Source organism: Botryllus schlosseri, chromosome 7 (genome assembly GCF_051294905.1).
Source record: "Botryllus schlosseri isolate E-star chromosome 7, Bs_hap1, whole genome shotgun sequence".
Taxonomy (NCBI): domain Eukaryota; kingdom Metazoa; phylum Chordata; class Ascidiacea; order Stolidobranchia; family Styelidae; genus Botryllus; species Botryllus schlosseri.
In genome coordinates, this window is record NC_137242.1 from 12,960,634 (window position 1) to 12,975,591 (window position 14,958).

The following is a 14,958-nucleotide window of genomic DNA, read 5'->3' on the forward strand; positions in this document are numbered from 1 at the left end:
TAAATTCTGAAGTGTTGCTCAACCCGGAAAATTGAACACGAAACGTGATCCAAAAATTGAACGCCTAGAAGTGTTGCGAAGTGTTTAAATTAAAAGTGTTTACCTAAAAAGTGTTTACCCTCAAAGTGGCTGGTTAACTAGTCACCGGAACGCAGGGCTCAAAATAAAATTAGATTTTATTGATTCATGAATAGATGACGCTTATAATACCCAACCTGGGTGATTAAATACGTGCAAACATTGAAATTTCCAATAGCTGCTGTGACAGGGTTTCATAAATTCAGATCAGCAGTTGAAACCGTTTCCGGAATAGTCCATGAAATCACGAACATCACAAATGATCAAGAGCAAACTCACTACAAATATCATGCAACTCGTTCAATCATGAAATTGAATGCATAGGGAATTAGGGATAGTGATAACAAGATATCATTTAAGAATATCATTTAGTATCTTTAACTTTCGTGACAATGGCATGGAATCAAATTCATTGGTTACGTCCGTTAACGGAAAACATGATCAACACAAATCATTAAAACATATTTATAATTGATCAAATTATGGCTTGTAAATTTCTAATTTTATTGTAAAAAAGCAAACAATGAATATATCAGTTTCACTCCCACTACCACGATAAACAAGTAATAAAGTAGTTTTTTACTCTTAATGAAATTGGGCCTGCTAAGTGCTAACCAGGCATCAAAAATATTCTTGGGCTTGCATTACAAGGATTTATATCAGGTTAATGTCAATCACTTTTGTTTAAATAACAAAGAAACCGTTTCTTTGAGTCCATACAAATTTTGCAGATTTACAGAAAAGATTTTGTTATTTGCCAGTCTGCTGCAAAATATGAAATCTGGAAGTCATTAGGGCACTGATTCTTGAACATATTTGGACACGCCCCGTTATGATGGCAAAAAAATTTCACACACTCCTTATCGTCGTATCATGAAATTAAAAAAAGCAACCAGAACGCTAGAAATCCCAACTGATAGTTGGATGGCAGTGACAGTAATAGTTGTTGATGAGAGAATATTCAAACATTAAATTCTGACCATACACAGAGAAATAAGTAGAAGCTGCCATGTGCGAAAAAGATTTTAGTTGACAGCGGGTTCACGCCCCTTCAAATGCTTTCTCCTGTTTGAGAACCACTCCTTCAGGGTATGACAATCCAATGCATAGTAGCTTAAAACGTCAACAATGAGTCTGAATACTTCATTTTCACCGAAGCAGTTTTATATTCTTGGCATCAGCTGCAATCCAGGATCGGTCAATCTCTGATTCGTGGCGTGCCATGGTGTTTGCTTCCTTTCTACTGGTCGACTCCAAGTTGTGCTCCTTGAAAATGTGATTAAATTCCAAAGTTTTGAATATGTCAATGAAAATTCTAAATTTTATGCAGAAATAAATATAAATATTTCACACATGCAGGTTACACAAGCGCAGGAAAGGCGCTCGGGTACATGTGAAATCCTATCACTGAGAAGGACTAAAATTCGCATAACGACTAATAAAAATATCTTGAATTAGGTCTGCGCTTTTTTCAATTCGGCCATTTTGACATTTACATTGACATTCAGACGCACAGGCCACAGTGAGAATGCAGAACTGTAACTCAGAATGAAATTTATAGCAGAACGTCTATGTACGTCTACGAACGGTCTATGTAAATTTGTATGGTCCACAAAACAGAAAGATTACGATACCTGTTTCAATAAGACATGCGCTTGGGTCTTGGATTGTATTAGCTTGTCTCTCAATTTGGCTTGGAGAAGAAGACAGTTGACTTCATCAACCTCGTTTTGCTGAAAATGTAATTGATTGCAAACAAGATCCGAAAATAAATATAGTAGAATCGGTATTCCTATGGGTTTGGATTTCCATTACAATAATTGTCCAGACAAAGGACACATTGATTGTCTTTAGTACAAAAAACTTTGTGACATCTTATCGAAGGTGATGAATACTTTTCCTTCATTGCAGTAATTGTAATTGTTCTCAATCTTTCAGAATACTTCCTTCCTGATGAAATTTAATTAGCGAAATTATTTGGAATTAGCACGACATGGGAAATGATCTCAATTTGATGTTCCAAGTATAGTTCAGTAAGCAGTAGTTTAAATACAAGTTACCCCAGCTCTTTACATTCAAGAACACCTCTGTTCAATGTACACAGATCAAGCCTCTCTTCAGCTCATATAGCATATATAGATAGTTATCAAGAAAATTAGGACTGCAAAAACCAGCACATTACATGATCAATGGTGATATATGAAATGAATAAATAGACTTACATAATCACATGTTTCCATGGGTTCTTGAGGCAAAAGTATTACCATCGCAAAAGATGACTGCACCGGCACAAAATCCGTTCAGATGACTCCTCACGTCACTATCAACATTGTCTGTAAGCACAGGCACGGTAGAACCAGGGGGTCTCTTCGAAGAGTCGACACCAGTTGGATGAATTTGAAGATCAATCCAAGACTGTTGAAAAGAAAATACTTGTTTCAAAAATTTGCAATACAAGGGAACTATTCCATATTCGAACAGCTTCACCGAGGTGCAAAACTTCAATATAAAATTGAATAGTATATGCATATTGAAATGAGCCCGATTATTTTCGGCTGAGACTCGTCAGGGGTAATCGTCAGCAACTAGTAGAGAACTCGAAAGAACGTTGTACATCACAAAATATGACGTCACCGGCATTCAGTATTACGCAGATATCACACTGGATACATTTGTATGTGACAAAAGGGTGTCTTTCATAGAACAAATAATTATTGTAATGGAAAGTTGCATGTGACCGTACCACCAATTTTACTACAGCACGAGTAGCATACTTTCCTGGATTGTTAATCATTTTAGTGGAATTTTACCAGCAAACATTCATAAAAATAACCGAATGCAGCAGAATCAAATTCATTATCTAAGGATATACCAGTTTACTTACGAAATACCGCGATGCTTACCAGTATTTTAAACAACAAATGCATTTCAAGAAGGTGCCAATTGCAATACATACTACCTGCACATTAGGGCATTTTTCATATTCTTTCCATCAGCCGCAACCCAGGCTTGATGAGTCCCTGATTCGTGGCGTGCCATGGCGGATCTTTTTTTTTACTGGTCAAATCCAAATGCTGCTCCTATAAAATACGAAACATTACCAAGGAAAATTGTAAATTTGATGCAGAAGTAAATATAAATATTTCACACAGATAGGTTACAGAAGCGCCGGAGAGGTGCTCAGCCCCCCAGGTTGAGAACCACTGACCTAGCCCATTATAGTTCGGTAAGCAATAGTTAAAGTACAAGTTACACGAGCTCATTACGTTCAACTACATCTCTGTTCAGTGTTCAGTCTACACAGTTCAGGGTACACTGTACTGTACAGTGTACACAGATGAAGCCTTTTTCAGCTCATATCGAATAGCCCGTAGCCCGTAGCCCGTACCCATTAATACATACATACATACATACATACATACAGCCCGTAAGCTACTCTGCGAGATAGTTCGTGAGAAAAGTAGGACTGCAAAAACCAGCAAATTACATTATCAATGGTGATATATAAAATGAAAAAATAGTCTTACATAATCACATGTATCCATGGGCTCTTGAGACAAAGGTCTGTATCACATAAAATGACTTTGCCGGCACAAAACCCGTTACGAACGACTCCTCACGTCACTGTCAACATCGTCTGATAGCGCAGGCACGGTAGACCCAGGGGGCTCTTTTTAAAGAGTAGACATCAGTTGAACGAATTTGAGGATCAATCCAAGACTATTGAAAAGAAATATTTGTTGCCAAAATTCGCAATATAAATGAACTGCTCAGTAATCACGCAGATATCATACTGGATACACTTTTTTTTCTGCAATAAGTTGTGCGTGACAGAAGGGTGTATTTCATAGAATAATTGAGTAATGGAATGGAAAGTTGAACATGACGTTACCACCAATTTTACTCTGGCACAGTTAGTATACTTCCTGGATTGTTAACAATTTTTGTGAAATTTTACCAGCAAACATTCATAAAAATCTTTATCACAAAGATAACCGATTGCAACAGAATCAAATTCATTCTCTAAGGATATACCAGTTCACTTACAAAACACCGTGATGCTTACCAGTATTCCATACAGCAAATGCATTTCAAAAAGGTGCCAAGTTCAATACATACTACCTGCAAAATATAGTTTAGTTCAGTTACCGTATCACAATAAACTCAGAAAAGTCAAATTTGGGGATTGGGCAAAACAAATACTACCCCTTATGATCCATGGTTTGTTGAAAAGATTGTTTGATTGGCTGTGCTATTATTGGGGTGATTTTTTGGACCTAAAAAGGTAAGATTTTGACTAAAAAATTCAAATTCACACATATTTTGATGATGAAAAACTTAATTTTGACCCCATGTACTTAAATTAGGAGTTTCTCACATAGTGTTAGAATTGTATTACCGGAACTTATCTTTATTTCTGGCTGGAGCTGTCTGTTCTTCCGAAGTAATTTGACCTAAAAAATCTTTTAGCATGAAAATTGACAAATTTTTACATGAAAAAGAACTTATTTTATCGAAATCTGGACCCATGAATAATTCTAGTATTAGGTACATCTCGTATTATGGTAGAAATAATTAAAAATTTGTTGTAGTACAACGAAAGATACCTTCCGACATTTTCGGGTAGAAAGTGTCTGTCCTAACTAAGTAGCTTGGCAAGAATGAAGAAAGAACGTTCACCAGCTGCAGTTGTTGACCGGCAACACTGAAGTTGTGCTTACACTGCACTCTCTCTCTCATTATGACAAAGTTGTCTACATCGCAATTATTCATCATACGGTTTCTAATCGAAGAACCAATGCCCACGCAGTCTTGCTTCAGTTAGGATAGTGCAATAGGCTACATTGAGTATTTGTTTCATTTGACAGTTTATGATTCACAATGAGCAGACGATGGTCCGTCTACAACGGTAGGACTATAAAGTAGGCTACAAGATGTAAATTGTAAAATGATAAGTTCACCGACAGTGCAATCATCTATGATACAAATGAAATGCAAGTTGCCAACAAAATTTTGATTTTGTAAAGAATTTTGGCAATTTTTGACCTGACGGTACAATTTTGACAAAATTCTGACTTATTTTGATATTTCAAAATAAATATCTTCAGTTAACACCTTACCACTTGGAATAAACAGTAGGCCTACAGTGTAAAATGTGTTGCAGTTGAAAAACAATCAAAACCGTTGCATGACTGTCATACCGGCATTCAATTGCTGACATTGCAGTACTTGTTCACAATAGACCACAATATCGCCTACACAGTGATATTTCAGTGTGGATAGAGAGAACATCCCTTTATCCATATGTCAAAAAAGTTACTTTTATAGCAGCTTCCCATCAGTACCGTAGTACTGGACCTGGTCGCAGCCTGGTATATTATCAGATTCGAAGCTCGATCATCCAGCAATAATATCAGACGAATCATATACTACAAAACATCTAAAGAACATTTATATGAATAAGGGATATCAGTAACCTGCTAAAACATCTAAAACAAACGACGTTACTGCAATGTCAAAACGAGTTAATTTTATGACTATTCTCACATTACATACATTCAATAACATTTACCGCATTTCCATACCTTATAGTACATGGATGTTATGATCCTTTACGCCATCAGGTAGCAGAAACTGCTTCAATATATCCATTCCGCCAAGTCTTTTCGTGTACCCTACTCTCTGCCTGAAGCCTGACGAACCACCAATTCAAATCCAAACTGAAATCGAGCGCGCTCTACCGTAACGAAGGTTGTGACCCCTCTGGGTCACAGGGAAATATGTATATTTCATTGAAATATTACCCTTAAACTTAGTGTTGGGTCAAGTGAGTAATATTATTTTACATATTCCGTGATTTAATGTGATTTCCAAACGTAGCGATGGTTTATGAATGCAAAATTGATGATAAATTACCAAGTATAAATTTTCTTGAAAATAAGCCGCACTGGCGAAGTGTTACATGTAAACGGAGAAATACGCAGAAGCGTTGCGACGATAATGGCCCAATGCGTTTATATGCCCAAAAAGTGTGTCTGTACGCAGAAAAAAGTGTTATGAAGTGTTCAATACGACCTTGCGTATTTACAGTGTATATCATACTCAACTCCATATTCGGTAGTCAGTCGAATTTCATTCAGAAGTCACATGGAATTTGAAAATTGTGGAAAGGTCATATCCTAATCACATCGCTCGTTCAAGTCCGGTTATTAGTTCGAATTCATGATCATATCCGACATTGATATAGTCTATACATTGCAGCGATTCTTAAATTACGGACCAGAATCCAAATGTAAGTCGCGAGACCTTCCAGTTGGGATCCCGAAATATTTTTTAATTTACCGTGAATATACGCCCAATACCACGAATATTAGTAAAATCATGGTGAAGCAATCCATTTTCTAACAAGTCATCTTGTCTATCTTTATCAATGATTCGACAGACATTTTCCGAACGACATCACAATATCGCTTGATGTCATCGCATTTCACCAAATCAAATGCTTACTGTCGATTATACGATTTGATGGAAATATTGAATGACCTGTCAAGTCATAGGTTGTTTCGATAGTGAGAGAATTTGGAATAGAATTTCGGATATCAGTAGCAAACATTTGGAACAGATACTTCAGAAAGAAATCTTGTCTTATTTTCTCTCACCTCAAAAGCAAATGATGATTAAGAGTAGATTTAGTGTGTTCCCATAATTCTTCTTCGGGATATTCCCAATTCCCATTTAAGCACATGTTTAATGATCCATTGATTCATTCCCATTTAATATATCAAATTTCAATAAAAGACAATTTAAAGAAACGATGAAAGAAAATATCATATGACAAGAGAAATCTTTTAACATTGATAATTGTGTACTTTCCGTGAAATTATATGCCCTAATGAATTGCTTGGATCGCAAGATTTCAGGAGAATTTTTGGGATCTGCTATTCTTGGTCATAGTTAGCCAACCATGTTCTCTTCATTTCTTGATTGATTCTCTCCCTGTATTCCAGATCAAATACGATTTCGGAGCGGCCACGAATCCCACCCATCCTCAACATGCTTTAGTTATATAGTTTCAAGACTACGTTTAGCTTCACTAATCTATTGATTCTATAATGACTTAGCCAAATACGAGCCCATACCACCACACGTTAAACTTATTAGGGCATGGGAGTCTACCCTGAATAATATAAGCCCACAGCTGAACCTCCTGAATTTTGTTGATGTATATAGGCTATTTAGTAAGACTTTCGTGATACGCTGTATTCGTAAGAGCGCCTTCTGCAAGTAAGTATGATTCTTCGACTCCCTCGCCGTATACACTGTACACGGAATACAGTCCAAATATTCTAACAAATTATCTCGCCACGGCCACAACCAAATTTCGCATTCTTCACTATTCAATAAAGTAAATGCATACATACTGATGGGATTATAAAGCTTTGTGTCTCATTAGAGACATCTCACATAAACTGCACACAGAATTAACTTTCTCCCAAACTTTTCCGTATATTGTTAGTCGCATTGACAAATTCTGGATATTCCACTGTTGAGTAAACGGAAATAGCTGCTAAGAATGGGCAACAGTTTGGAAATTAAGCAGTGTGATCGTTATTGCACAATCAGTGATCCCCTAAATGGCAGCAAATGTCGATTGGATAGGATCACACACAGTGATCACACAAACTTAGCAATATACAAATACTTGGCATATTTCTCATGAAAACGGTGGCACACAAGTTTCGCCATTCCTCACGTAATTCAGACGATACGTTATTGGTTTGATTCTGGAAATCTCTTCAACGCCAAGTGAAGGGTGCGGTTGGTTTGGAATGTTTTGTAAATGAACAACCGTTGCGGATCTTCTGAATGTGGTATCACATCGACGGTATGTGATACAAGTCAAGAATGATGTTTTAACACAAGAGCTGCTGCGTTTTAAAACATTCGGTTTACTGTGTCCATCAACACGATCTTACGTCTTGCTAGCAGAGCATTTTCATATAGAGCCATCTCAGCCTGCGGTCACTGAGCAGTGAGCATAGCTATCGTACATATAGAGTCCGCCCGAAATGAGACTTTTTTTGCCGACACCGATAAAACTGCGAAACTCATCCGATAACCCAGATATATTCAACTGATATTCAAAATACATTGCATCTAGCATAAAGCCCATTTCCAAAACTCTAGAGCAGTGGTTCCCAACCTTTTTGTCTTCATTCCCCACTTCAGATTTATTCCTAGCCTACATCCCCCACCAGGATCATAACAGCACTTTGTTAGCCACGCCCAAAAAAAACGTTGGTCTTGGGCCACCAGAACCTCCTCAGCCCCGCTGAGCCTGTACGCTGCAACTTATCAGCTACATCGGGTCTACTGTTTAATGCGTCGCCTTATATCGACTAAACGCACGAAAAAGATTATATAATTCATTTTGAATCGGCCAATATGATCGAGAATCGCATATATTTTGCTATCAATTTTGTATCCCCTCTGCTCACGTAATCAGATTTACCGGTAGAGCTGAATGAGGTGTGTTAGAAAAGGTAGGACCCCTAAATAAGAATTGAACATCTTCGGGCGGAACCGTTGGTATATTCACTTCGTTACATTATGCTATTTCGTGACCTCCTATATCTGCTATGTCAAAAGATATGGAACACGCCAAAACTAAAAGGCACACACAATCTCAAATTGGTATTGCATTACTGGCAAATATTTTTTCCCTGCGGGATGTCATTTGTCCTGTGGGGCTCAGATCGCCAGGACAGGAACATTCGGCCATTTATCCAATTAAACATATATGTATTTTGTTGTATATATATCGAAGTTTTGAGCCGCTACAAGGGCATTCCTTCTCGGCCAAGGTCTTCTCGCTGCTGATCGTTCCGGAACACTTCTCGGAGTTGCATGCTACATGGCCTATAACTTCATATGCCTTGGTGCGTCGTGGCGCAGTAATGGCCGACGCCGAAGTCTATATTTCGATAAATTCTACAAATTTTCGTGGGGGAAGGGTACCCAATAATCAGATATTCGGCAATATGAAATTGCGCACACAGCGCGAAATTTTTTTGAAAAAGTGGCATAAATTTTTAAAAAAATACTTCAATTCATATTAATTCACGAAATAATTTTGGGCCCCTTCGAGCTCGCCCCCCCTAATTGGGGGGTTTGGGCTGCGGCAGTTACAGTCCTGTTCTCCACTACCCAGCCTTTCTGTCATCACATAGCAGTTATTTGCTGGTTTGACTACACAAAACACACAACCACACCAGTCAGGGTTGTAATGTCTCGAGTCATGACTCGACTCGAGTCAGACTCGAGTCACGATTTTCGGATGACTCGACTCGAGTCATTTTCTCAAAATACGGAAATGACTCGACTCGACTCGAGTCAATCTGTGTATTGACTCGACTTGGACTCGAGTCATTGCGCATGACTCGAAGCAAGTCGTTGCTGACTCGAGATTTAGACGGCGAAGACCGACATTTCATTGTAATTTCGAAGCCAAACACACTATTGGGATTTCGTTTGTTGGTACTGGTGCTTGAAAATGCGACCAGAAACTGCTAAAAGTGAGGAAAATTGATATATTATAAATGCGAACCATTCAATATCACCAAACAGAGTTAGAAAAGTGGGTTTAGGAAGACTTTAACTGGAAACCGAGCAGTCAACACAATGACTTGGACTTGGACTCGGACTCGAGTCATAATAACATGACTCGGACTCGATCCTCTGTTCGCTGACTTGGACTCGGACTTGACTCGGTGGGAATTGAAAATGACTCGACTTGACTCGAGTCAAAAATATCAAAGTGAGATTGACTTGTGACTCGGAGCCTTGTGACTTGGTTACAACCCTGACACCAGTACGCAAGACAATCGCCTATAACTGCAACATAAAACGTATTGTGAACCTATACCAGTAACGCTCAAAATTTCTCGAAAGCGTTATTTCACGTCAAACTAGTCGTGCTGGATGCGTTTGTGACGCCATCATTTTGGCCATCCAGAGTTAAAAATGAGGTTTTGTGAACAACACTCAATATAATGTTCGATACATACATTCCAGAGCAGTTGACTGGTAACGGTAATTGCGCATGTGTCTCCGTGAATATGTAGACTGTCCTATATATAATTTTGAACAAATGCATATATTCCCCACCAAAAACCATTGCATTCCCCACCAGTGGGGAATTCCCCACCGTTTGGGAACCACTGCTCTAGAGCAGTGCTCTTCAACCGGGGTTTTCGTACACCCTAGGGTGTACCAGAATTTTCAAAGGGTGTACCACTCGGATGGGGTGTACAGGGGTGTACAAGATCCGAATTAAAATGAGCCGATGGCTAGCTATCACAAAGGCAGGTTTATGCGTCAGTACAGGTTGACGCACATGGTAATGAGCAATATGGCAATGCTCTTCAACAGGGTGTTTCGTACACCCCAGGATGTAGCCTAATTTTTGAAGTGTGTACTACTCGGATTGGCTGTACCAGATCCACATTATGATGAACCGATGATACGATGACTATAGCTATCACAATAAATACGCCAGTTCACGCTTCAAAACAGATTGACTGGATGTGCAATATCGTACAATGTGATGTCATAAGCAAATGTTTCTCATCAGTTAACCTTTGGTAATGGACTTATTACTTCCTTTTCGAGGGTTCCATACTATTACCGAGAATGCTATTACCGAGATGGACATTACCAAGAATGCTATTACCTAGAATGGACATTACCGAGAACGGATATTACCGAGAACGGCCAATGCCAAGAATCTAGCTTAATGTAACGGAAGTTGTCGAGAAATTTATACCTGAGAATCGATACCGAATGTGGCAACGCCGTTATGCACACACTCGACCTGTTCATATGCAACAGAGATGAGCGGATTTGGAATTTATATGTCCTAATCCAATCCAAATCCGAAACTTCAAATCCAAAACCTAATCCAAAACTTTTTCATTTTATAGTCCATGTCCAATCCTAATCCGATTCCAACTTGCAATTCAGAAAAAAAGCTAATTTATGCAAGGGAGTTATTGGAAAATTTACTTTCACAACCATTGATTCTCTTGATTTAAGATAACTTCGCATATGGCTACACCTCTCATGTTCATTTGCACCGAGTGGACCATAGTGTAGTGTACTATAAGTACATCAATAACTGATCTGAATAAAGTTTGTCGCCATTCGCCACACGACATATTAATCTCCCAGAAAATCGGTAAATCCAATCCAAATCCTATTCCGTTCAGAAAAAAATCTCTAATCCTAATCCAATCCAAATCCGACAAAATTTCACAAATCCTGTTTTTTCAAAACCTAATCCTAATCCATGCTCATCTCTGATATGCAAAACATGCCTGCATTGTATGTATTGCATTCTCGGTAATGTCCATTCTCGGTGGTGTCCATTATCGGTATTGTCCATTATCGGTAATGTCCATTCTCGGTATTGACAGGACACCCTTTTCGAGTAGAGCAGGGTGGAGTTAGCATGTGTTCAGCTTGCGATATCTGTCTGATGCTTCTCAAGGAAACCACCGCTACAGCTCAGACATTTTGAATTGGTGCTTCCTGCGGCAAGCTTATGAATAGCGCAGAATATATGCTTGCGCAGCCAGGGGGTCGAGTTTGCGAACCACTGCGTTAGATGGTGATCCAGTAACCTTGAGCCCTGATTCGTATTTAGCATTTACTATACGTTGCAGCCTTGCTCAAATGTGCATCCTTATTTCGGCTAGGCCAGGGGTGCTCAACCTCCTTAAGCCGCAAACCCATAATTTTGCGACCTTCTACACATATTTAAATTAGCGTGTGTTGGCGTCATTATGCAACCAATTGTTGCTGGTTCGAGAGAAAGGTGAGCAGAGCTCCAAAGTCAGCAGCAGAGTCCTGAAAGTGGACGCACGTTAGCGAGAGAGAATGAAGAGTGGGAGTGCGCGTGCAACTGAAATTCGTCCTCATTACCCAAAGCAAAGACACTAAACTTTAAGAAATGCACTGTCGTGGCGCACAAATTCTAAACATGCGCTTATCGCCACTTTAATTGATGTGTAATAGAAATATTAATAATAACAATACAAACAATCCTGGTGGGAGGCCAAGAAATAACAACATGCAACTAAGTGATTAATAAAAACCGGAAGATGCATCGTCATTAATATTGTGCCCAATATTTTCGAAGACCCCCTCTATCAGCTCTACGGGTTAATCTGATCACGTGAGCTGAGAATGAATAAACTTTTGAAAATAATATGTGAAACTACCAACAATTTCGATGAAATCCATTCAAGGGACAAAATTTTCGCGCTCGGCGCGACTACACACATAATTCTAGTATCTTTTCTTGACATTTATACTCGCGATTTTGGTACATAAATTATATATTGCAAGTCTGCTGGGATGTTTTGCTTCTACAATAAGAAAATTTACGCAAGGCATATATCAAGAAATAAGTGAAGGCACAGAACACCGCAAGGGCTCTCCGCGATGTTGAGTTCCCAGTATCAAATTTCATATGAGTATTTGTCGTCCATGGGCCATGGCGACTCCCCGCTGGAATCCGGACGTATTGTATATATAATCAAAATGCAACTTTCTGCGTTATCGGTGTATTATATGGTCAGGGGTGTACGAGTTTTGAGAAAATGTTAAAAGGGTGTACCACGACGAAAAAGGTTGAAGAGCACTGCTCTAGAGCGTTAATTGGAACAGCTTCACAGTCACTGATAAGTTTGGTCATGAAGTATACTAACGCCCTTGAGCAGGGCGATATTTTTATCTATAATTCCCGATACCGATATTATTTTCAATGGGTCATATCAACTAGATATTATCAGCGAACCGATAATATTCGGTCGGGCTCTAATCGTAACCGAAGAAATATGTTTAACGTTGAAGCTACGAATCGTACAGCGAATTAAATGTGCATCGCTTACTAGGTGACATTATAAATAGTAAACGGTCAAATATATTTAGCTTCTGTGGATTTGAGTCATGCAGGGCATTATTCCGGTTATATGTGAAACACTGTCGCAGTGTGTTCGATTTGAGACATATATTTCAACCAATAGTGGTCAGAGACGCGCAGTTAGCAGAATAACAGTTTAAAACTTTGATAAATTAGTGATACTTCAATCCGAGGATTAAACGTAAGTGGCCGATGAGGGAGTATCTTAAACCAGGCTTTAAAATGTTTCAGAGCCTGCTGCTCTTATCGACAGATCTAATTTCCTCCATTCTATATTAAACTGGATCTCATGAACAGGGATATATAGAACTATATTACTACTATTATTTTTTTCATATTTGAGCGTTAAAGTAAAGCGCTATTTAACAGAAAAAGCTCGCACCCTAAATACTAACTAAACTGGAAGTCTTCCTAACAGACCCATGTCTTTTTGTGGATGTCATCGAGCTCACTCTGTCAACGAATGAAGCCATCTGGCTAGGCATAAAAAACACTGGTCAACAAAAGGAAAAAAATAATTTTGCCAAAATCTGGGAGTCTTTTCGGGGGTTTTCGAGGTTGCTGATTACGAATATCACATCAGTTCTGCCAGATTGTCTCGACTTCAGGAGATACGTATACCCCTAAAAGCCCAAATCACTGAACTTACTCCTAATTATTTCACTTGGTAGGAAATAAATAATACCTTTACTACCTTTATATTCCATATAAATAGATGATCGACTATATAAATAGCCCTAATGTCATCCTCCGTTATTCAATCGATATTAACATGACCTGATTCGAGATCTCTGTTTGTCAAAAAAGCAGTTTGTCAAGCCTACAACGGAAATGTATTTTTCCTGTACCAGTTGTTCATTCTACCAAGATGAAAGAGGAGTATATATAGGCCTAATTCTGACACCTACTTCTTATGCACTTCTACCTTGCGGCCGTGACTCATCAGACGACACGCTTAACTAATTGTACTGATGTTTACTCGGTTTGAATGTCACTAATAATACAGTCTCCAGTATTTATAAGCTCATTTACAATTAGGCAATTGGTATCACGCTATTGCGTTTTGCACGAACAATATACGATAACACTTTCCAAAGTGAAGCTCGCATTTCCGAACTGGTATCTGGAAAGGCACAGCAGAAGTCTCAGTGATTAGCAATGAATTTTCATTATTATGTTTTCGATTTCTGTGAAACTCACATTGGTTTTGCTATTTTAACACTATGATGAAGCACAGTTCAATACGTGCACTATAGTGATCTGTATATAGTAATGTATTTTATTTGCATTTAATACTCAACAAGAATCTGGGGTTCAGCGAAAGCTTGCACATCAGCGTAAGGGTTCACCAGGTTAGTAACGGTTAAAAACCACTGCTCTATCAGAATACAACCTATCCCAAACCCTGACTCCAACGGTAACTCGATATTGTGAATATTTTGCTATTTTGAATGACTCGCTATCATGACATTCGCTGTTTAGGTATTTTGCATGTCTTAGTGTTTTGGATGATCCGCAAATATGACACTATAGTTGTATACTGACCATCGCGATTTTGAATGCCTTGCTATTTCTCAGTATTTTGAACTATATATTTTGGCGATCGGTGTTTTGCCACTCGAGTAGCTATATAGATCGGTCGTGATTTGCCTGGGGTTCTTATGGGCCCGCTGACACGGTGCCTCGAAACTCGTGTTGGCACGGTGACCCTTTTGACCCCCCCTATCTCTCGCACGGTGCCATTGTGTCTTATGGAGCCTCTCACACGGTAACCCTTTTCGGTATAGGGATCTCTCACACGGTGCCTCGAAAACTCGTGTTGGCACGGTAACCCTTTTCGGTATAGGGATCTCTCACACGGTGCCTCGAAAACTCGTGTTGGTGAGTCGTACTTT

General features: G+C 38.8%; 1 long non-coding RNA gene across 2 annotated transcripts; it reads right to left on the reverse strand.

Annotated features, from left to right (window-relative positions):
- Positions 1-158: 158 nt before the first annotated feature.
- LOC145443392 (uncharacterized) lies at positions 159-6,174 on the reverse strand. Of its 2 annotated transcripts, XR_013916421.1 has the most exons (6): positions 4,478-6,174; positions 3,606-4,200; positions 3,038-3,158; positions 2,301-2,493; positions 1,713-1,811; positions 159-1,344 (listed from the first exon to the last, which is right to left on the reverse strand). It is a non-coding gene; the product is annotated as an uncharacterized LOC145443392 (long non-coding RNA). The 2 variants fall into 2 exon arrangements; XR_013916420.1 differs by having other exon boundaries at positions 3,606-6,174.
- Positions 6,175-14,958: the final 8,784 nt, after the last annotated feature.